At 39.1% G+C, this 23,579-nt stretch overlaps 1 protein-coding gene across 1 annotated transcript in view; it reads right to left on the bottom strand.

Moving 5' to 3' along the window:
* LOC143214746 (uncharacterized) overlaps nt 1–23,579 on the bottom strand; it is a 446,535-nt gene that overhangs the window by 334,861 nt on the left and 88,095 nt on the right. The window contains exon 2 of the mRNA XM_076436114.1: nt 7,806–7,878. The gene's annotated coding sequence lies outside the window, so the exon portion shown is untranslated. The remainder of the gene's footprint in view (nt 1–7,805; nt 7,879–23,579) is intronic.

Genomic DNA, 23,579 nt, shown 5'->3' with positions numbered 1-23,579 from the left:
TAACCTACTCCTTTTTCGAAGTCGGTTAAAAAAATTTTCATTCTATGTTTCAATAACTTGTGATGCTGAGTGCCATCTATGAAGAGCGCATTGAACGTGACATACAATATCGTACAGCGTCGCCATTTTGTAAGTTCAAATAATCGAAAACATCCAGTTCTGAGCTATGCTAAAAATTTCAAGCCTCTAGCTCATCGGGAAGTTAGTTTAAAATCAATTGCAAAATTTGTCACCGAACAAGCAAACAGACAAACAAACAGACAAACAAGAAAGCGAGCTAATAAAAACGTGGTAAAATGTGAAAGTAAAGTCCAGAAGTTGCTAAATATTCCCTAAAAAGATATTTTAATTTCATCTAACAATTGCTGAAGAAGAAAACTTTTTATTTCATTCAATAACATGGTGGTGCACCCCTTAAGTGCTGTCCAGCGTTAGATGACTTCCTCCAACAGCGAATGAAGAGGTGGAAGAATAAACAACGATTTGCGTCGAAGGGTTAAGGGTTTGCATGGAGAATATCTTGGACGTGGACGAAAAATCGCAAGCTGGTGGGGTAACGGTGAACGAGAGGGGTTGATTTAACCCCGGTTTTCAATTTAAAAGTGCTTGCCGCATTGCCCACTCGTTCGGCTCTCCATACACGTCCGTCGAACGATTAATAATTTTCCCTTTTCGTTCTCGGCCCTCGCCCTTGTGTACACGCGAGGGCTGAAACGGTGGAAACGTCGTCGCTAGCCTCACCCTCTCCCACCCCCTCTCTCTCTCTCTCTCTTTCTCTCTCTCCGTACAGCCAGTTTCATCAACCGATTTCACAATTATCGAAGAAATAAGGGGACAATTGCATTTAGCCGCGACAAATCGCCGCGCGGAAACTCTCGACAGGCAGTGCATCGCCGGAAACGGGAGTCGCGGGAGGAAACAAACAACCCCGGAAACGTAATATGAAGTTCCCAGGTACGCCGGGAACGTTAATCTAACGGCCTGATGATGGCTGGGAACCGTTTTACTCATCAGGATTGGCTGATCGTTACGCTGTCGGTCCCGTTTCCCCAAATTTTACTGACTCTTGATTGCTTTCTCCTCCTTGTCCGACTCTTTTACAGAACCGTAACCCCCACCCTCGGACCGACAATTTAATGCTGCCCGCGATCAGAACGATGCGGAATTCCCGAGATTCGATCAATTTGCGACCAACAAATCCTCTAAACGACGTTACCTTCGCTTCCTTTATTTTTTCAATGCCGAGAGCATTCTCGGCTGTTCAATGCTGACGGAAATTCCCCAACTAGGACATACCATCATTTTCTGATTTAGTAGTAGAACAATGACAGTCAAAGGTTAATAATTGAGGCACATTCGACTTGAGAATTGCCGAGGGAAGTTACGACGAATATTAAAATTTGGCGTGTGCCATAACAAATTCATTGGACATAATTACCTTCAAGGTCATACAAGGTCAGAGATGGAAGAAACATTTTATTTCGTCAAAAATATAATTGAATCAAGTGATAAGTCGTATAATGCCGAATATATTGATTCAATATAAAATCATATCATTTTGTACATTCAATCCCTCAGTATTTCATCGACCTTGAGATCCACATATTATTATTATTATTATTTATTTATTTATTATGAACGGACCGAGGTCCATTTACACAAATGTTTACAATATAACAAAGACTTAACATAAATTACCAAGAAAGGACATGCATAAAAAAGAAAAACTGTTGGTATAAAATATACTATTATATGTATAGAGTGTTGGAGTTCGCAATAATTCGATTTATAGGATTTTTTAATTCATATGTGGATTTGCATTTAAGTGTTTGCAAACCTGCTCGAGATCTCAAAGCACGTTCAGGTGCAGAAAAATTGATTTGCATAAGGAGAGAGGGACAATCTATATGGTTATTAATTAAGTTAAAAATTAAGCTCTGGTCGGATACTCTTCTGCGAGCAGACAATGTTTAATATTGTGGAGTAATCATGATCAAAGATTGACATAGGTTTATTAATCTTATAAGAACAGAACCTAAGAAATTTATGCTGTATTCTCTCTAGCATGATTTCGTATTTTAAGCTATTCGGAGACCATATAACTGAAGCATATTCTAACTGGGGACGGACAAGGGTAATATTGTATAGCAACCTAAGTGTATGAATTGAATGAAAATCTCTGTGGAAAAACGAAGTATGAAACCGAGCATTCTTGAAGCGGAGTTGACAATGTGATAAAAATGGTTGGAAAAGTCTAGGGTAGAGGAGAAGTGAATTCCTAAGTCTTTAACATCTGTTTTCTTTATTATCTAATGAATAACTCTTACGAGTGTCATTCTGTAAAAACAAATTTTTGAACTGACTAACTACTTAACCCCTTGCCGGACAATGTAATTCTGAGGTTTCATGATGACTAATGATAATTAATCGTCAATTCATCCTGAAAATTTCCAGCGATTCACGTCCTGACGTAAGCAATAGCTTGTGACAATTGAGAAAAATAAAAGTTTCGAACATCGAGGGACACAAACGGGTGAATTTTTGCGGCACGTACCCTATTAATTGACGGTCCGCAAAGAATGTCGTGTCTCCGATGTTTCATCAGCGATCGGCAATTGGTTTCGGGGAAGTTCGCGTCCCAGAGCTAGTGGCAGACAGGCATTGAGAGAAAAAGTGGCCCGGAAGAGCGTGAAACTGTAAAGGTTGTCAGCCGGGGCCGAGAAGTTGCCGTTATCAGCGAAAAGGGGTAAACGCTTCAGCCCAGTTGGCTAACGCGCCGAGAGAAATCGATGGTTAATGGACAAAGTTGACACCGTTGCAACATCCCGAAACTGCTTCGGGAAACTACCGACATTCGTTTCACTTAGGCTGCTTTGCTCCGGGTTCCTCTGGCACACACCCCGTGGAACACCATCCCCCCGGCCAATGGTTTTCCCGCGTTCCTCGGTATTATCCGATATCCACACGCCGAGGCTCCAGCGCGAAAAGCTTATTCGGTGAACGAGCGACTTTCGCCTCCTTCTTCTTCTCCTCAGCCTCCATTCTCCCCGAACACGTTGAATGGGACAGAATGAAGTGGAGAGAGTCCACGGTTTCATAAATTCTTTCGCGGGATATTTGAGGCGCGACGCTACGCGACGGGACGCCACGCCGATGGGATCCCGTGCTCGACGAGCCGGAAAACCCTAAGGTGAATGGAATTTGTTAGCTAGACCAGCGAGCGGTCTCTCTCGTGAGCTTCCTTACCCGATTTCTTTTGTTTTCCCTGGGAAAATTCGATTTTTGTTTGCCCAATCTTCGCGTTTAACTCTTCGGAAGTACCTCCACGAAATCTTATCCAGCAGCTGGTGACAAGAGTCAGAAAATAATAGTATACACGCACAATTCTGTAGCACAAGTCATTAGCAATGACTCTGAAAAATTTCGAGTTGTAACTTCAAACTATCAAGGTGTTTTTCCTGAAGTAAGAGGAAATTTACGAATTATTTTTTCATGAAACTTTTATCATCGTTTTTGTGACACTTTTCTGATTAAACTGAACATCAGTGATCGGAAAATAAAACAGTTACCTGTACAATAAATTGTGTTGTTTGCGTATCAGGTACTGGAGAATTCAGATACGATCAGTTCGAATCGAGGTTCTACCAAGTCATCAATTGAACGAGTAAATATGCATCGAATTATATCGTGTTCGGTATCATTTTAATCAGGAAAATGTAACCAGTACGTTGGTAAACGTTTCATCAAAATTAACTGGTCTCGAGTTCTTGAGAATTGCGTCGAATATAAAATCAATGAAATTTAACTAGTTCATGAAATTATAAATTCACTTTTTTACTATCAAAATGAAGTCAACGAGCCCCCGTAAAAGCAAATGTTTCCTTTCGAATCTGAGAGCGTCGAGCAACCCGGTTGATTAAAATTCTGCTCACGGTTCAGGGTTTTTGATTCCCATAAAACACATTCCTTCGCTGGTTTATGTCAATAACGATGATCTTCCTGTTTTCGTTTCGCACGGAATAGCAGCCGGTTGAACCTGGGCATTCATGTTCCCGGGACTCATACGCTTTTCATCGTAACAACGACGGGAAAGAGGAAAGGGTGCGCGTCTCATCGCTTGTCCCGCAGCTTGGCTTCTCTCAAGAGATGAATATAAATAAGGGTGTTAAAGCAATAACACTCGGTTCGCATTAATTCGAGTTACCGGAGACTTATCGTCGCACGCCGAAATTAGGTTTGTCGCTGTTACCCGTTGTACTCACCGCGCGGTTCAATGTCGAATACGTTCTGGCAACCGGCTCGGGCAAATACTCTGAATATTTGAGAGCGACGGCGGCGAACTGATTTCATTGGCAAACTAACGCCGCCGGGACCAACACGCACGCCCCCGTTTTATGAAACCGGCCGACAATAAGACTATAACTCGGATTTAGCAAGTTAATCCCTTCGAAGACGGGCCAGCCCGCCGAAGGGCGCTCCTGTCACCCTACCGTTTAATTAAAAGCGCAATCATTCTATCGTAATCCAATACTCCATCTCCTCCCACCTCTCTAGCTCCCCCTATGCCTTACCGACCCCTAAAGTTAAATTTCCTAGAAAAAAATACCTTCTATACCTACCCCCACCCTCCTCTTCGCACTGAGGAAACTAAAATTCTTCATTTACAAAATGGTAAATTCGATCTGTGAAAGGGTGAATTTTATTTGCAAAAATGTTAATGCGGAGTGCAGAAAGGTGCATTTGATCTGTAAAAGGGTGAATTGTATTTGCAAATATTGTGCTTGTTTGGAATATTGAATGATTTTTAGAAATTGGTGTACAGACGTTTTTTGTTCGGCTCGCGAGAAACCCCAAGAGTAAATCTATTTTTGTGATCTTTTACTCAACCCCTAGTGGTTTGTTTCCGCAGAAACAAATGCTAAATTTGCATCGACATCGTTTTCCTCGACTCCATTTTGATACATCGCTTCATTAAATTATTCGCAACTCGGCTGCGGATGTGTTCATGCAAATGTACATTTTGATGAACAAATTTGCGGGAATTGCAATCGAAGAAATACTTGTTTCCTCGGAGGTCCTGTCGTGCTCTAACTGACATAGAAACATTGTTAAAATGTGTTGAGCATTTTATTGCGATGTTTTATTCTATAAACAATTGTACAAAAATAATTAATGATTTTATTTTGTTCTGAAATAATTTTTATAGTTTTAATCCTCAAATTACTGTACAAGTTCACCCCTATTTGTTGCAACTTAATACTAAGAAGCACGTATTCAATTGAGTATTGCAGACATTGTTGAATGCATGATATATGACAAATTAGAGACACACATAATTGGAATCAAATTGATCGTCAAATTTACTTAGTCACAGAACCGGGCAGAGTTGAAGGCAATTGTGGTAACACGATTACTAATTCTAGGATTTGGGGGATTTTGCACCTTTGAGATACGTGACCACAATCCAGCAATTAATTTCTAATAATTCGCTACTTAAATCGGTGTATTTTATGCAGTTATAAAATCCATGATTATCTATAATTTACTGTAGAACAATATTTAATAACATTTACTGATTTAATGAACAAATATTTTTATTTTGGAGCCGCAAAATGTGTAACTTAAGTCTGCGAATTTTATTTTAAGTCTAGTTGTCGTTATTTTTCTGTTAAATACTTTTTTAAAGAATCGAAACAAGGTCAAGAAAATGATTTACATTTTCGAGTAAAAATTGTTAGAAATCCATTAATTTATCTCCATTTACGACTCCACGAGAAATTTCAAAAATAAATTCGAATTCGATTGTAATGTAATATGAATATTCTTTTACCAACAGGCGCGATATTAATAACAATACCGCACCGACATTTTTCCTTTCTCGCTGTACGTAATATTAATAACGGCACACCACCGACGTTATTCACTTTTGATATCCGAGGTATTATTAACAATAACGCACTGGCATTATTGTTTTTATTACCAACAGCGATAGCCCTGTCAGACGGTGGTGTAAATCGGCGAAATCCTGGCCAAAATTAATATTTCAAATTTTAAGGTAAAATGTTACTGAAACGAACCAACGGTACGAAGGTAACACAGTAATATTGTTCGCTAAGAACTGCGTATATACAATACATTTATTAATCAATATCAAACATGCATGAATGCAGTCGTATTATGCAAGAATGGTCCAAAACAATCATCGGATAATGAGAAATTAAGTAAAAATTCTACTAAACACGATTTATACGATTACACCCTTGAAACATGGTGTCAAACAATTTCACTAATTTCCAAAAAGAACGTACACAAAATTATATTCAATTATATTATTATAATATAAATTCCAATTAAAATTCTTAATTTTATTAAAAAGTTTGAAGCCAAACAGATAAATACTGACACTGCTTTTGCAAAAAGTTCTCTAATTTCCAAAAAGAACGTACAGAAAATTGAAAACTCGAATGAAAAGAACACATCGTTTTCGTTTTCATAAACCATTTAGCAGAAATAAATACATTTCACGTCCATTTGTTGGGATCGAAAATCAGAAGACTTATTCCGCAGAAAGATCCGCAGTAACGAATAAGGCGCGGCTAACAGATATGAATTTCGCTGTCGTTTTTGCGAAGCGTCGTCGCACGCATAAATTGCACGCGACGACGCGACGCGTCCGGGATTTCCGAAATATTTTCTATAATGTGAATGCGTTAGGATGTGCAAAATATCGCGAGCGCTCGGGCAATTCTCGTAAACGGTCTCTTTGAGGCAGTAATAAAGCGTTTACTGTCACGGCCGGCCCCCAGTATCACGGAATATAACCTCCGCTTTATATCTGAAACGTTCCCTGTCGTTTCCCTGATCATCGTTCACGAATCAGTGGACGGGACGAGGTCCCGTCGCTCGCTTTGTATACGTATGGCACGCGTTTGAATTTTAAGCAGCACTCTTAGCCCACTCACTCAACTTTCCCGCTCGTTGATTATGCTCGAGTGGCTGCCGCCGGGAAATCGCGATGACATTTTCGTACTTGCCGCTTCCGTTCTACTCTCTCGACATCGAAACTACCTCCGCGACTTTCACCCAGCGAAAATTCTTTGCGATCGTGCGGTTCGTACCTCTTCCGATCGCTTGAGGAGCTATTCCGGTTTTGAACTTTTAAAGAATTTTAAAAAAAATGGTCTTTAAAAGTGTTTTTTCAAACGAATTTTTGGAAATTCTTTTCGGGAGATCTATTGAACTTTTTATATTGAGATTTTGCACACGTATTTACTGGCATTTGAAGTACACGTCTGATTTCTTTAAAGTAAAAATAATAAAAATTGCACGAGTTATATATTTTTTTCCCAAAAAAATTGAAGTTATTTATTAATCAGTATGGACGTTGTCATGGCCCGAACCGAAAGAAATTACAATTTATTTTAAAGATTACCGATTTTTTCAATATTTTTCGGTATAAATAAAAAATAAGAAACTAATAAAAAATACAATTACTAAGTTCATAGAAACAATGTATACTTTAAATGAAATTAAATCGTATAGGAGTGTTTAGAAAATTGTGAAGAACAGTGAAAGATGGAAATTGTAAATACTTTAAGATAGTCCACAGAATTTTCATAAAGGTGCTGAAGTGTAGTTCAAAGAACGATTGATAGTAGATGATCAGATTTATTTTCCTATGTTCCTCACATTCCTATTTTCACGTTTCCCAAGGCCGGATAATAGATCGCGAACGTTAATAGTCGTTTGTCTAAGAAAGTATGCGGAAACAAAATGTAAATGTTGATTCCCAAGAGCAAACTCACATGTGAATCACCGCACTCGGACATGCACGGTCGAATGTTAAAGGGAATCCTTAATGTCCGGCACTGCTGATCTCTGCAATCACAAAGAAACGAAACGATATTTATAAATAATTCAAGCACAATTTAATTCTTAGCTAAACTCGAAGCAACGACATTTATCAAAATTCTAGCACAATTTAATTCTAAACTTGAAGCAGCGAAATGTTTCATCGAAGTTTTCCAAAGATGTTCACTGCGTCACCTTTAGAATTTGATACACAAGCTTATTGTTATTAACTGAGAGAACGCAATTTACTAAACGAAAAAACGTGTCCAGTTTCATGTTCCCGGCGCAAAATGTTAATAAAAGTGCAACTAAATTCACGCTTGTTATTGCACGCAAGGCGAGAACATCCTATTAGTGTCATAGCTTTCCGGCGCGGCGCAGTGGAAGCTGCTTAAACTTAATAGCTCGGAGTAAGCTTAATGTAAGGTGTTTTTATATATCCCGGTGTGGTATTTCGTGAAAATGAGTTTCATCCTGAGACAAGAGAAAATCAAATGCCTCGGACGTCGTTGTACTCGACTTATAGAAAAGAAACGTAAGAAAATCCTCTACGTTTTCACACTGAAATCTTAGTAATTCCAACAGCTCTGCTCGTACCAAGATTCTGCGAGTTTTCCTCATATTATCTGCAACATGAGTTGCTCAACACATTTTTAAACCCTTCCCGAGCACGACGAAACAATATTCAAGCATAAACAGAGGTATTATTTAGAACTGCGTTAAATGGCAAACTAAGTGTCCATGAAATTTATGAAACAAAATTTGTTATACAATTCATTTACATACATGTATATCCAAGTTACATATTCAAGCATAATTGATGCGAGAACATTTTACACTCGTGTATTCCGGCGTACTTAGAAGTACATACTCCTGAACAGTGTACGTACTCATTAGTAAACTCCGGAAGTTTAGGCAAATATACATTTTCAAAGACTAATACGTATCAATCTAAGTTAAACGGGAACATATTTCTCCGCTGGATTCAAGATTAAATAGAAACTTCGTTGGACTTGATAAAAAGCTGTGCTTGTATTGACGTTCCGTGCTTGCACGAAATTATCAGAAGTCTATTTCCGGTCTATCTACGCAACTCTTGAGAAAGCGAAGCTGCACTTTTTTTCTTCTATTACAACTTCACTCAATTAGTACACACAAGAAATATTAAATATTATATCTATTTTAAAATTTTATTCCGAATTATTTACAATCGAAAGCAACCTCATGAATTTTTTATTGACTCTAAAACTTCGAAATTACCACACAAAAATTTATACTAATATAAAAATGTACAGGGCGACTCAAATAAAACGTTACAAGACGGTCCAATAAATTTTTAATATCACTAGTATTTTCCCTGAAAGATTTATTGCATGTTAAAAGATTGCTTCTACCCCCCTTGGACCACTCAATTGAAAAATTTAAAATTGAAGTGGATATCTTCCTTATTTACTATTTATTTACCACCGTGGGTCTTTATGCAAAATAAAAATTTTCCAAATGAATTGTAAGGAACGGAAGTTAAATAAAAGCCTCATTTTAATCACTTTAATAAATTAAAAATAATATGACAATATTTAAATTCATCTATTGCCTTCAGTTTCGTATGACACCATTTTTATCATGAAAGACACAGATAAATAGATAAATATTTTTGTGTCTGGCAGTAGATTCTAAAACAACTGTGCACGTACACCTCAACGCCATCACTATATAGCAAACTGATCAAGCCATTGGAGGCCGACTTCCGATTGAATTCGCAGATTTTCTTTTCGCAAAAGCCCGTGATTGTCCGTGTGTGTCGACCTTGCTCGACAACCGACTGAGGAAGCCTTTGCGGGCAAAAGCTCTATTCGCGGTCCTATTCGCAGCGCCATGAGCAAAAGCCATCATATAGAAGAGAGCGGCGCGCCGCTCCGCGCCGGGGCAAGTTAGTCTAGTGTGAAGCGAGGTTTGTCAAGCGGTTCTGATCTACAGAATGCATCCACGGATGATCCAACTACGAGTTTCTTGCTCCTCGAACTGCGGTGAAACCGCTCTTGGGTCCGCTCCCCGTCCTTTCCGCGACGCGGAAACGTGTCGATCGCGTTCAATCCGCACTTTGTGTAGATTTCGCCGCTCCTGCGAATCGCAACGGCGAATCACTCGCGAATACTCGATTCACCGGGTGTCCCTGCAATTTCCTACCACCGGGGAAATCAAAATTTCTCGTCGAAACCCGAAATATATTTTATTCAAACATGATATGTAGGATTAAATAATATCGGCGGAACAATTTTAATCCAATGTAACAATTTCTTTGTTCTTTATTACTTTTTTGGCGGAATATTTATTGACATATTTGTTACATTTCTCTGGTTTAGAAGAGTCCAAACGCGACACTATTACGAACATAGTATTTGCTAAAGGGTCATTCCATGCCGAATCGATCACTTTTTGCAGGCACCATCGCCGATTTTGTTCTAACTGAAATATGTTGTAGTCCATGCGAAATTAGGGGGGGTTTAAGTCATCATTTTGCCGGTTTCGAAGTTTTTTAGAAATGGCAGGCCTTCCAATTTTTCAATTTTTGCCCATTTCGGCGAAAACGGGCCTCACTTACGAATTTTTATCTCAAGAACGGTTTGTCCGATTGAGTTAAATTTTTTTTGTTTTATTCGGAATGGATTGGGCTATTACAAAATAATTTTTTCAACCTCGACAATCAACTTTATAATGTCGAAAAATTTAAACAAATTATACTTTTGGGTTTTTTTCGATGATGGGGCGGAGTGATTTAAATTTTGAAAAAAATATGGTTATATTTCTTGAAGTTTCCCCTTCAAAATGAGCCCTTGAACAAGATGGTATCTTTGAAATTGGCGTCACAATGAGCTGGTAAAGGACGCCGTGTAGCGCATGGCTTGAGATAAAAATTCGTAAGTGAGGCCCGTTTTCGCCGAAATGGGCAAAAATTGAAAACTTTGAAGGCCTGCCATTTCCAAAAAAATTCGAAACCGGCAAAATGATGACTTAAACTCCCCCTAATTTTTCGCATGGACTACAACATATTTCAGTTAGAACAAAATCGGCGATGGTGCCTGCAAAAAGTGATCGATTCGGCATGGAATGACCCAAAATCTCTATTATTCGAACCGAATGCATTATCCGATTGGTAGATTGTTCAGTGAAAAGCGATTCATATGCGACACTGTTTACTGGAAAAATCAATACAGATTTAACCTAATATTTTATTTATTCGAATATACATTTCACTGTTCCGTTCGGATAATCGAGGTTCTACTGTATCATGGATTAAACAGGTATACACGGTGCAAGCTATGTCATGTTGGGTATCGTTTCAATCAGAAAAATCTGACGCACACATCAGTAAAAGATGCATACCAAAATACTTATAAACGACGAAATAATTATAAACATCACGATTCTCATTCCTCGAGAACACAGATTCGCGTATAAGAATTTGGTACTTTCGATTGAATTTTTTACGATGAATGTTTCCTAGAACTGCATCAGGATTATGAGGGATTTTACAGGGGGGTTGGGGGTCGATCCGAGTGATCATACTTTTCCAAACAGCCTCAAACATTAAACGATTCAATTAAACCGGTCGGATGTAAATTCCTCGGCGCGCCCTCGCGTTCGCCGTTTATAGAGACCGGAAATACTTGCGCGCCAGTAAATTTCGGCCGTATTTCTATTCCCGTATCGCGCCAGAGTTATTAAGGTCTGTACACCAGGTTGCATTTAGCCGACACCCCATAAAACTGTAAACACGTTGTCGACATTGGTTTTATCGCGTGCTCATCGCGACCCGGCCCGACCCAGCCCGGCTCGGCCCGGTCGGATTCATACGCCGCCGTTTAAACGGCGCCATTGTTCGGCCATGTCACGGAAAATGTTTCGAACGTTATTTGATCGGACCATCCTAACACGCGGAACGGCTGCCGACCACGTGCCAGAGAAAGTAGACACAACACGACGCCTCGATAAATTTTAATATCAAACGCATCTATAGTGGCGTCAAAGCCACGAGAGAGTTGTGTGCATATGTGTGAACGTTTGTAAGAAAAGGAAGTGTGAAGTTGTATAATTACGAGTAGATTAATATTTATTATTAATAGGCTGCGGATTTTATGCATTTATGACAAAAATGGGTAAGCACAATCTAAAGCAGTGGACATAATAGAAGATTGATTTAATCGGATAATTAAAAGAAGGAAGAAATTTTTAATTCGCTCCTGTGTCTTGCAATCTGAAGATCCACAGTATCTTTATTAGTCTTACATTAGGAATAAGTATTTGTTCAAACATAGAGGTTGAAAACCAAATTATTTGAAAGATACATAGTTGAGGATCGTTCTTATCCCTCTGACGTGCCCATGGCTAAAAAACGTGCTAATCCCGCAGAGAGCCGCATTCTAATTACTACCACTGTCTGGTTAACAGTTGTTGTTTCCGAAGCAAGCAGCATCCATTCCCCATTGCACAGTAGCGAGATCGCTCCGAGCAGAAAACGCTCTGTTAATTAATTACTTACTATTACAGCGCGAGTTGGGCGAACCTGTTGTTAAAATTTGCCGCATGTAATTTCGCTGTTATTGTTAGAGCGTTTTGACTATGTTACGTAACACCGGAAGTACCAGAGTCTGATTGGGTAGGACACCGGTTTGAAGTTCGCGAATGTAATGAGAATTAATCGAGTTCGAGTATCAGACGATTGATGGCGACTCGGAGACAATATGGACGGCTGTTGAACGCCCCGAACTTCTAAATGTTCGCCGGTTGAGGACGTGAACGATGGCTGAAATGCAATTTCTGACGCCCGGAAAATTTATAGCGGGACGCGAAGAATTCGCTAATAGGGATTTAGCCTGAATGCTTCGAGTCGTGTCCGGAATATAATTAACGGTAGAAACTCGAGTCGGATGGGAGCTACCCGTTTGTAACGGCTCATTGAGTATGCGAACTGTTTTGTCCTATTTTCTGACTCGCCTGCAACGATTTACTAGGCTATCTTTTTTCCTCCGCGGAGACCGGTTGTGTTTCGTCTTGCCGTTGCAATACCGGCGAAAATTCTTCAGCGAGAGGGATTGTTCCGATGGCTGCGATTAGTCGAACCCGTTCCTGCCGTCTTTGATGACGGAACAGAATAAATTTCCACCGAAGCAACGCTTCGGTTACGATGAATTTGATGTGATGCTAGGTTCTGCATTTTGCAGTCGTCGGTGAGTTCTAATTAAATTTTCCGTGTACGTTGTACAAATTAATTCTCTTCATTCTAAAGCTTCTTTCAAGTAACAATCCTAAAAAATTGCTTAGCCGTCGATCTTCAGTACGAATTAATTCAAGGTTGCCGAAGTTGTCGGTCAAGAATGCCGAATTTCATTACTGTCGCCAGACGAGGGCAGGAAGCACGAATTGAGGGGAACAAGTTGCCCCATCTCTACCATTAACAGTTTCTGTATCATTATTAATATATTAACACTGCTATAATTGAAGTCGGCAGACTCTACAAGTAAAATTAACTCTTTAAAGCTTCTTGAAGTTCGTAGAACAACACTCACAGTGTCGTCAGATAAATTGAAAAGGAGCACGAATCGAGGGGAACAAGTTACCCCCTCTCTACTATTAACAGTTTCTGTATCATTGTTATTATATTAACACGTTCACAGAAGATTTGAAATAAACATTCAATGAATTGCTATAATTGAAGTCGGCAGACTCTACAAGTAAAATTAACTGTAAAGCTTCTTCAAGTTCAACAACACTCACAGTGTCGTCAGATAAAGAAAAGGAGCACGAATCGAGGGGAACAAGTTACCCCCTCTCTACGAGTACCAGACACATGCACGACAGATACGGAACACGTCACGTGACCGAACCGCGGCAAAGATGAAATCGTCACGAAAGGGGAAGGTTGAGTGGGGACACAAGTCTTGATCTGACTCCGAGTTCCACACGTGAAATCGGCGACTATTTACAGAGAAACTAACAATAAGCATAAAAAAGAACGGGGGTTGTGTACGCGGTTGGTTCTCGCATTCGACATTACTGTCTCTCGTTTCGCATCGAACAGTGAGACGGTCGTTTCGCGTCGGTGTTGCCACCGTTGAAGGGTGCTCCAGAGGGGAGAAGCCGTGACACGAGGACGCTACAAAGGCGCGTCGAAGGATGCCGATATGTTCCCGAACCAGGGGGTGTGGGAGGGTGACGCTTTTACAACATCCATAAACGCCTGGTGTCGGCGAGACTGCGACAAGGCACCTGTGGCTGATGCACAGCTCGACGTTCCCGCAAAGTCCGCCGCTTTGCGTGCAAACGCGTTCAGGATCCACCGAAAGTTGTCTGATGGCGGCTGGGCCCGATACGGATCCGTCACTTTCGATCCATTTGTTTAAGGATGTTCTGGAGGTACAATGGGAGACAAAAGTACAAGAAATTCGAAATCCATCAATACATTGGCAATGAAAGCCATTCATGAGTATATTTTGCATTAAACTTTTGCGAGTACTGTACCCTCTGTAGCTATATGTATTCAGTGGTCTACACTTGTCGCGTTTCCATGCTAGTGAGAGACAACACGATAAATTTGACGTTTCGTAACAGTTTATAATTTTTTTGCTCTGTAACTGTTTAGTGAATCCTAATAAATTTTGAACATAATTAATTACATAATTTTTACTACATATAAAAAAAAAACTGAAGTTTCTAGTTGCGTTTTTTCAAGATTTAAATAGAGTTGGATTAGAGTGGAATTTTATGAATTCTCCATAAGAAGACGTGTTAAATGTGCAAACTTTAAGTTGCTATAATTCTTAAACGGTGCAGTGAATCGAACGCAAACTTTGGTAATTGCATTAATTTAGTACGAATTATATCTTGTAAAATTTTCAAAAATTTTGTTGCGTTTCTATATACCTCCAGAACATCCTTAAGCTACTTACGATCTTGTCTTGCAATTCCGGATTTTTAGAAGTTCATTCAACCTTCTTCTAACATATAGTCAATTCGTGCAATGCTGCATCGAAACAGTACTAAAATTATAGTAATAAATACGTCTGGCTTCTTGAACAGGAAATGGTCTACTGAATTTGTTTTCAGTAAGAATTTGAATTACTTGAACACAGCGTGTGTGACCACAGTCTCACTTTCCGAAAAGCTTAATGTTTTATGTTTAACCCACTCATTTTATGCATTCATGACAAAAATGGGTAGGCTCAATTAATAGTAGACAAAAGCTAAAAAGTGTTCAAGAACATCAATACATTATATTAAGCCTACTAAAATTATTAAAAGAAGAATGGCTATTTTAACTTGAAAATTAAACATCTCTTCCGACCTGGAATAACTCCATTGTATACGATTTTTTTCATTTTATGGATACGCAATTGATACAATACCTCAAACAATACTTAAGTATTTACTAATTGATTGCATACTAAAATACTTAATAATGTAAACAATATTGTGAATAATGGTACAGCGGTTTTTAGCGATGACTCTGAGTTGCCCCTCGAGTGCTAAGGGTTAATTTGAATAAAAATTTCTATACATGTCCAAAATTAATTTATAACAATACTTTAACCGATGCTGGCGCTAAATTTTGCGAAACGGCTCGATTTTCTTTAAAACGCGTCGCGCCAAGATGTCTGTCCACAGAGATTCCAAGCCTCTGATTAACTCGGTATGAAATTATCCGGCGACTTAGACGCCGCGCGCCCCGAATAGCCAACAAGCCCTTTCCCAACCGGCTCCTAACAGTTTCATAGCCCACAGTCCGACTATTCATTCGCTCGGACCCGGTCGGAGCAAGGTTTCGGGGCATGCCGTGGAGGTTGCATGTCCGCTGCAAGCAGCCGCTGCTTCAACTGCAACTGCAGCTACAATTCCCGCGAGCATCGGCAAGGAGCTCTGTCCGAGAGACAGAGAGACTAGACCGCCTGTGTATATATAATACCTACGTGTGTTCCTCGTTTCTCGGCTGTGTACAACCGGCTTCTGCGGCTCTCGCGCGCGGTAATAGCGGTGAATACGGTGTACCAGTCAAACGCATACCGTATTGATTTTAATACTACGACGGGGAAGCCACCCGGGGAACTTGGCAATGGGAAGAACCGGGAAAATCTTGACGTGTAATCGTCCGCGGCCCGAACCCCGTTCCATGGGATTTTTGCTCGCTCGATAGGAGCCCGATTGCCTGTGATGCACTGTAATTATGCTTCATACTTGTGAACACGTTCTGTCGAGCCTAGAATTGTTTATATGTACCGGTGGAATTAAATATTCATGGTTTTCTAACACTTGCTAAGGGAGTTTTTAATTTTATTGAGCACCGCAAAACCTTGTGGGATCATTTTAGAGTTGAGCATTAATAATTGTGCCCCATGTTTATAAAAATATTTATCTGAATAAATTCTATTCGGTCGAATTTTGGAGAATAATTATTCGTAACAATTTTATTCGAATAATAATGAATTTAAAGTTTCCGAGTGTTTTTATGCCAATCCTTTCCATTTTATCGATTACAAATTTATTGGTTATTTGTTTGTTCATGAATTGGTAGTGCCAGGTCAGAAATTGAAGATTATATTGTAACTAAGGGTGTGAGTAGGGAGGACTGTGTTTAACATCCACATACAACTATAAAAAGTTCTCATTGGCCGAATATTTTCTAACAAATATGAGGGAACAGTTCGTTCCTATGATCGGAAAACTTCCTACGGGATGGAAAAGCGTATAAGAATCGTTGAGGGTGGAGAAGAGGTGAGACAATGGCCGAGGAGAAAAGAAAAGCACATAAGCCGCGACATCAGATAGTGTCCGAGACGCGACGATGTCACGTAACAGCTGTTGCTAATAGCCTGTTTAACCGGCGGCCCGAAACCTCTCATTCTCACGCCCAGACTAATTATAGTGGCGCATCTTAAATCCGAGCGAGTCGGCATTCCTTGGACGGAGATGGCGGCGAGATTCTTGCGGTTTGGAAAAGTCGCAATTTTCTGCGTTTCGGAAGAACAGGGACTCTAGGTCTCGTGTAAATTTCATAGCCTCCATCAATTTTTATAAATATTATATTGTACTATTCTATTCTGAGCTTGTCTCCCACTTATCTCAGTTTCTTTTTTCCAATAATTTTATTTATCGACACTTTTTACTAAATGGTACATTTTAACTGTAATTTTACCAGTTGCGAACGAAATCAATAATTTTATTTTTAACTTCTCTATCACTTATTCTGCATTTTCGTTTTTAAACAAGTAATTTAACTGCATCATTTGCAGACCTTTCGACGAGTTTCACAAAATGATTTCACATATTATTTTACCAATTGTAAACGACGTGGATAATTTTGTTTTAAACATTTTTTAATTCATGTTTTATTGTGAGAAGAGTTAGACGGAAAAGTGAGTTTATTTAAACAAAGTTTCTCCATCAGCAATAATAAATAGCCTCCACTATTTAAATAGATTTGTAACAAATTGGATGTTTCAAGCGTGTTTTAACGTTTCGCTTTCCCGATCCAATTTCTTCGGGGCTTTCAAATATAAAGGTTCGTTTAAATGGAATAAAAGCTGTCAGAGAAACTTTCGTATGACACGGGGAGCTGCTGCGTCGTCCATAACTTCCGTGACACGCCGGCTTTCTGTTTCACTATTCATTGAAATTAATCTTGAATAATCGTTACAACGTCCAATTTATTTGCGCATTGTAAGTAGCCGATACAATTTGCCGATTTACATCGGACAAAGCCAAATGTTTTCCCATCGGACACTCTTCCAATATTGAAGCAACCGTGGAAAGTGAGCGAAAATTCCGGAGCTTCGCTGTAAAATATCGTCTTTCATCCGATAACAAGAAAAAACCACGTTTTTTATTTAAAATAACTTCCTAATTTTTCATCAATAAATCTCCTCTATTATTCCAACATTCAATTCTATAATAATTATTATTGTAATCATTATTATAATAATTATTCAGGAAAAGTCAATTTCTCGAGTATAAAATTTTAATATCATTGCATTTACTAACTGCGAAAATTATCACACTACTCTCGGATTTTACTAGACTTTCTCTATGAAATAAATAATATTCAGTTTTTCAGTACAAAAAACAGGAGGAAATAAAAATGTCACATTTACAAAAATATGTAATTTAATTACAATAATTGCATGTAGATAGTTTCAAATTGATAGACCTTTCTTATTCATTTAATTTTTATTTATTTGATCTTTCGATATTATTATGTTTTTTAAGCTTCCTTTTGATAAAGCACGGAATCCAAAATTAATGTGCGAAGGGACACATTTTATTAAAATGGCAATCATGATAATTTTAACTTTCATTTCGAGTAACTAAAATAAGTAGATAAATTCTTTATTCACTAAAGTACATTTTAACTGAATATTTACTATTACAGGAATATCAACAAATCATCTCAATGTGTCATCTCTACCTTCCACTTATCCCCAAGCTATATCAGTACCACGAAACTAGACTATCGGTGAATAAATTAATTTTTAATTAACTGTGTGCGTCATATCTAAATAGAGCAACCGCGCCATTAATTTTTCAGCTATTCCAAACTAAAAAAATCCAATGGATATACAAAAATGTTGGAGATTCGATGGAGATCGAACCACAACGAATTGACCATCAACAGAATCAATAAATTAAATCTGTCGTAGCCAACAGCCAGTGTCAAAATACACCAGAAGACTTTGTTTGTTAATTTATTCCGAATGACGTTTCGCGCGTATGCCAGCTACTCGTAGATTGCGATTTTCCACCGGCGCGGCGGCGTCTGCGTGCTTAATCACTGAATGTATCAAATGCCGTGCATTGTAACAAGCGGCATGGCGGATAGAATACTGTTGCGGAGGGAGTTACATTTGATACTAATTAATTAGCTACTGTCACTTCCCGGCAGCGTGTTCGTCCGCCACCAAGGTTGCGGCGTGTATGTCAGTAGCTAGGCAGTCCCGCTTGAATCACCGTAATACCTTGTGCGCATGACATCCAGAAAATTAGGGATTTAATTGTCTTCGGCTCTGCTCACCGTCGACTTTACCGATCCGACCCACGACTCTAAGCCGATCAGATTATTCGATTTTCATGCGATCGTTATTATTAACTGATCTCTAGCAGGATTTTCCTAATGTACGCTCAGACTTTGATATCCTCGACGGACCACGAAATTCCCGTACACAAGCTCACTGTTATCCTCAACAGTTAGGCTTGTCGTGTACGGCCTGAAGCTCCGGGGTTAACCTACATTCCCTGACCTAACGGAGATTAGAGCAAATCCTTCGATTCTTTGGACCTCGCGTGAAATGTTGAGTCAACTTTCTGGCCTGCCGATTTGCACGTACGATATATTTTCAAATGTTCATTTCTTTTGTTTAAATGAGCAATATAGAAATTATTTGAAAGCAGTGTCAATCAAATTATCTTGTAATAACGAGACAGAGTCGTGATAATGTTTATAAGCATCAGTGGCGCACCCAGGGGGGGGGGAGCCAGGGGGCCAAGTCCCCCACCAAGAAAAAAATGTTCAGCTTCCAAAATTAAAATCGCGGAATAGCCCTGGGTATCGTTGATAGATATTTTGGCTTAAAAAAAAGGTCATCACGCAAAACCTAGGGCTGGGTTCAACTCGGCCCCCCCCCAAGATTACATCCTGGGTGCGCCACTGATAAGCATTATACCAAGGTAACATAATTTAATAACATTTTTTATACATACATTAGAACTGTCTACAGCGCTTTTAAATGAGCTTAATATAATTTGCAGACATCATATAAAAAAGTTATAATTCAGTGTAGCTGAACTTTCATTTAAAAAATTTTTCCTGTGATCATTCACTGTAGTCTCAATATTACCAATGTTTTAAACATTGAAGAGCTTGAATTATTAGAGCCACACTATAAAAAGAAATTTTTAACCGTCTGATGAATAATATTACCAAAAATGCTTTTAAATGTGCTTAATGAACAGGATTAGATGAAATTTACACGTATCAATATTTCATACAAAAATGGAAAGAGTTCAATGCGGCTAGGCTACCATTTAAAAATGCATTGTTTTGGTCAACTGCTCAAGTCTCATCATTTACCCCAGTCACACGATCATGATCTTCGGAGGACCAAGACTGCCTAATGATCAATAATATAATGCACCAATATAACATAATGCACCACAGCAAATTATGTTTCTCCTCAATTATCTTCATCAGAGCTCTCAGATTCCTGACCCTGCGAAACTCAGTTTCATTTCTCTTCCCGCATACAAGTATTTCGCAAGATTCCTCAGAAGCAACGTTAGCACAAATTTGATGACTCGCATAAGTCTCGACGGTGTACATACTCTACATTTTCGTCAGTTTCCCCGGACCATGGGTCTTACAGATGCTATTCGGTTCTTACGGGGAAATACTTCTCCCAATGTGGTTGGGACTTGAACCGTACAGCGCAATAACGTTTTTAACGGAAACATTATACCTCGCGCAGCGAGTACACCTTGCCCAACCTTGCCCAACCTTGTCTGCGAGTCTCGTTTACCAGGGCAACCTTGCGAACACAACGCCGCGAGCTAAATCTGGCGAATTGGAGTCTTGTTTCCTTCTCGTCGATCTCCGACGAAAAATTCGAGCGTTCGCCGTCGCGCTGTGGTCAAAATGAGCTTTCCGGCTGGATAAAATTGTTTCGAGTTCAGCCAATAATAGTGCAAATAGACCGCTTCGAGGAACTACACGTCTAGTTCATGAAAATCGAATAGACCCTCGTATCACGCGAATGAGAAACTGAAAATTGACCATATTCAATTGTACATTTCCGGTGGTCTGACAAAATTAATAATTTAATCAGCAAGAAATTTGCAACTTTAAAACAAGGAAAAAACTAGAATCATCGTGATGGTTTTAAATAGAACCATGTAATTTTTTAATTGAAAAATCGTCACAAACTAGATTTTCCAGCCATTTCTGATGGTCTGATAATGAAATGATTCGTATGAAAATCTGTATTTAATCTGCAAGAAATTTGCAATTAAAAAAAAAAGAAAAAAAATATGTATCATCAACAACAGAGTCACCGTGATGTTTTTAAATAGAACCATGTAGGTACTTCTGACTTCATAGCATTGTAGGCAACATCGAGATGAAGTCAGCGACCTGCTTTATCATGACCTTGAATTGAAGAATCGTCTCGTCGTCAAAAATATGCTTGAATATAATTCTGCACTATATTAACAAGTAGGAAAGGGAAACTATCCTATATAGGTTACGTCCCAATATTTTATGTGAACAATAAATAATGTGCTTCTGTATTACCACTGAACTTGGCTGATCATTAGGGATGGAATAATTTTGCATAAATCGTTGACACATTGGTGACAGAAAAAAATGTGACACGACGCAGTTGCGCCGATTCCGATAACTCGGTAAATTGTTACGAGGCACCTGCTTTAAGTCCCGAGCCGAACCGAGAGAGGCTGCATCGCGAGTTTCATACGGAAGAGTCTGTTATCGGGTAGTATTGGGTTAGAACGAGAGGAATGGGAGTTAAAATTTTATGAAGCGCGCGGCTCGCAACGACGCGCGATATGCCATTGAACTGAATTGCAATTCGAGATGTTCCTCCGGCGGGTGTACTTGTTCCGCAACGAAAAAAAAAAAAAAGGAAAAAAGAAGAACAAGTCTCGGGCTAGATCTTGATTGGCTGACGTTGAACAGCGCTCTTACATTCGGAATTGGCCGCGTTCTGCGGACTCCGGATTCCTTGGTTTCACGTTCGGAAAATTACGTTTCGAATTGAATTAAACGAAAAAGTCGGAATTCCGTCTCCCTCTCTTCTTCTCTTCCTCTCTCTCTCTCTCGCTCTTGCTCTCTATAGTTCTATATAGTCACTGTCTTTCTCTCCCGGTGATCGAATAACATTTTATCTCAGAATTAATCCCTTGTCCGTCGTTCGCTGTAATAGATAAATGAACAATAGCTAGTAATTCTATTCGGAACCGACGACTACGGCGCCGACCAGCGCTGAAATCAAACCTGAATAACTCTGCTCCACCGGTGGAAAACGAGGAATCCTCTGGACCAATTATTTCGGGGCCATTGTTTTTGGGACGGCAGGTTATGGATTATTAGAAGCACGTTAACACTTTGGCCAACGTGTCGACCGTGCTTAGCGACATTTTAGTTGAAAAAAAGTAACTGATAACCATGTTCAGTAATTCATTATTTTTCGGGTCCGATACACCTTTGAGTAACACTCTCTATGATTTTGAAAGAACAATTACTTCACACGAAGTGTATTTACATTGTTCAATGTGCACAAGTGATTAATTATTTCAAATTTTTCATCATTTGATAAGTAACATAAAAAAGAGTATTTTTATTTTGTGTTCAATTACACTGAATTATTTTCAGACAATTTCCGCATTTCAAATGCTCATCTCAAACAGAATAAATGAATCTACGTACAATGTTGAACTACACTGATTAATTAACCGAGTTGAATAATAGTAACGTGTCAACTGCGGCACATGCATGAGACAGTATATTTGAAAAACTATTTGATCAAATGAAAAGTGAAACTTTTTCAAATGAATTCAAAAACTGAACATTATCAACTGTATCAACGTGGATCTAGAGCAAATCTGAATTTTTTAAATTGTTAAATATGAAGAGGAGGAAGTTGAGAGGAGAATCGAATTCCAAAAACCGCCTGGTACCAATTTTGAAAGAAAAGATCGCTTGGCAGGAAAATGATCGAAGGAGCGGGTATTCTCGAAAGAAAATTAGAGACCGTCCGAAGCAGATCGGATCCACGGGGTTTCGCCTGGAATAGCCATCTTCCCGTTGGAATTGATCCTCGGATAACTAAGTTTGCGCACGACACGAATACAAAATGCCGGCACGCAATGAAGCTCGATTTGAATATCGTAGTTATAACAGCACGGGCGGTCGGGCCCGTCGGCGCATAACAGGAAGATGTATCGCGCGGGTTGTTTCTTTTAATGTTAATGGGCGACAGTGAATTTATTACCGGGCGACGGGCCGGCCCACGGTATTTGAAAACGGCTGGATCATCATAAAACGTTAATGAGAGGCCGCGTATTGTGCCCATCCATTGATATGGTAACCACGAAAATTCTGCTTGCCCAGTAAATAACCGGCGTCGAAACACACCGGCGCGAGACCGTATACTGATCCCTGCAAATTTTGCGGCCGTTTCGTAAACGCGCCCGGAAATTGATTCGAATGTCTATTTAATTGCGCCGCACTGCCCGCCGATGGAGCACCACCGCTCTTTCCTTTCTGTTTATTAGGTGATCGATCCACCTTTCATCGTTATTGCAATGATTTTTAGGCGAAATTAAAATTTTGTTTGCTGACCGGAAACTGGATTGAAATGCACTTCGTTCTTCCATATTTTTACCGAGTCGAAAATAATGGACAAAATGTTTTCAAATTCTTGTCATTTCCGTCCAGTCTCAGTTTTGTTTGGGAATGTATATTGTACATATAATAAACAAGAGTATAGTTTAATATAATACAATATAGTATGATACAATAGAATAAACATATACTATAATATAGTGCAATATGTTAGAGTATACTTTAATACATATACTGGATTATAGAGTACGATATACTAGAATATACCATAATATAGTAGAATAAAATATATCTTTAATCTAATACTCCAATTTAGAACGTTGAAAAA

This window comes from Lasioglossum baleicum, chromosome 13 (genome assembly GCF_051020765.1).
Source record: "Lasioglossum baleicum chromosome 13, iyLasBale1, whole genome shotgun sequence".
In the NCBI taxonomy this organism is placed as follows: domain Eukaryota; kingdom Metazoa; phylum Arthropoda; class Insecta; order Hymenoptera; family Halictidae; genus Lasioglossum; species Lasioglossum baleicum.
Note: the sequence above shows the minus strand (reverse complement) of the source record. Positions and strands in the feature narration are given on the sequence as shown.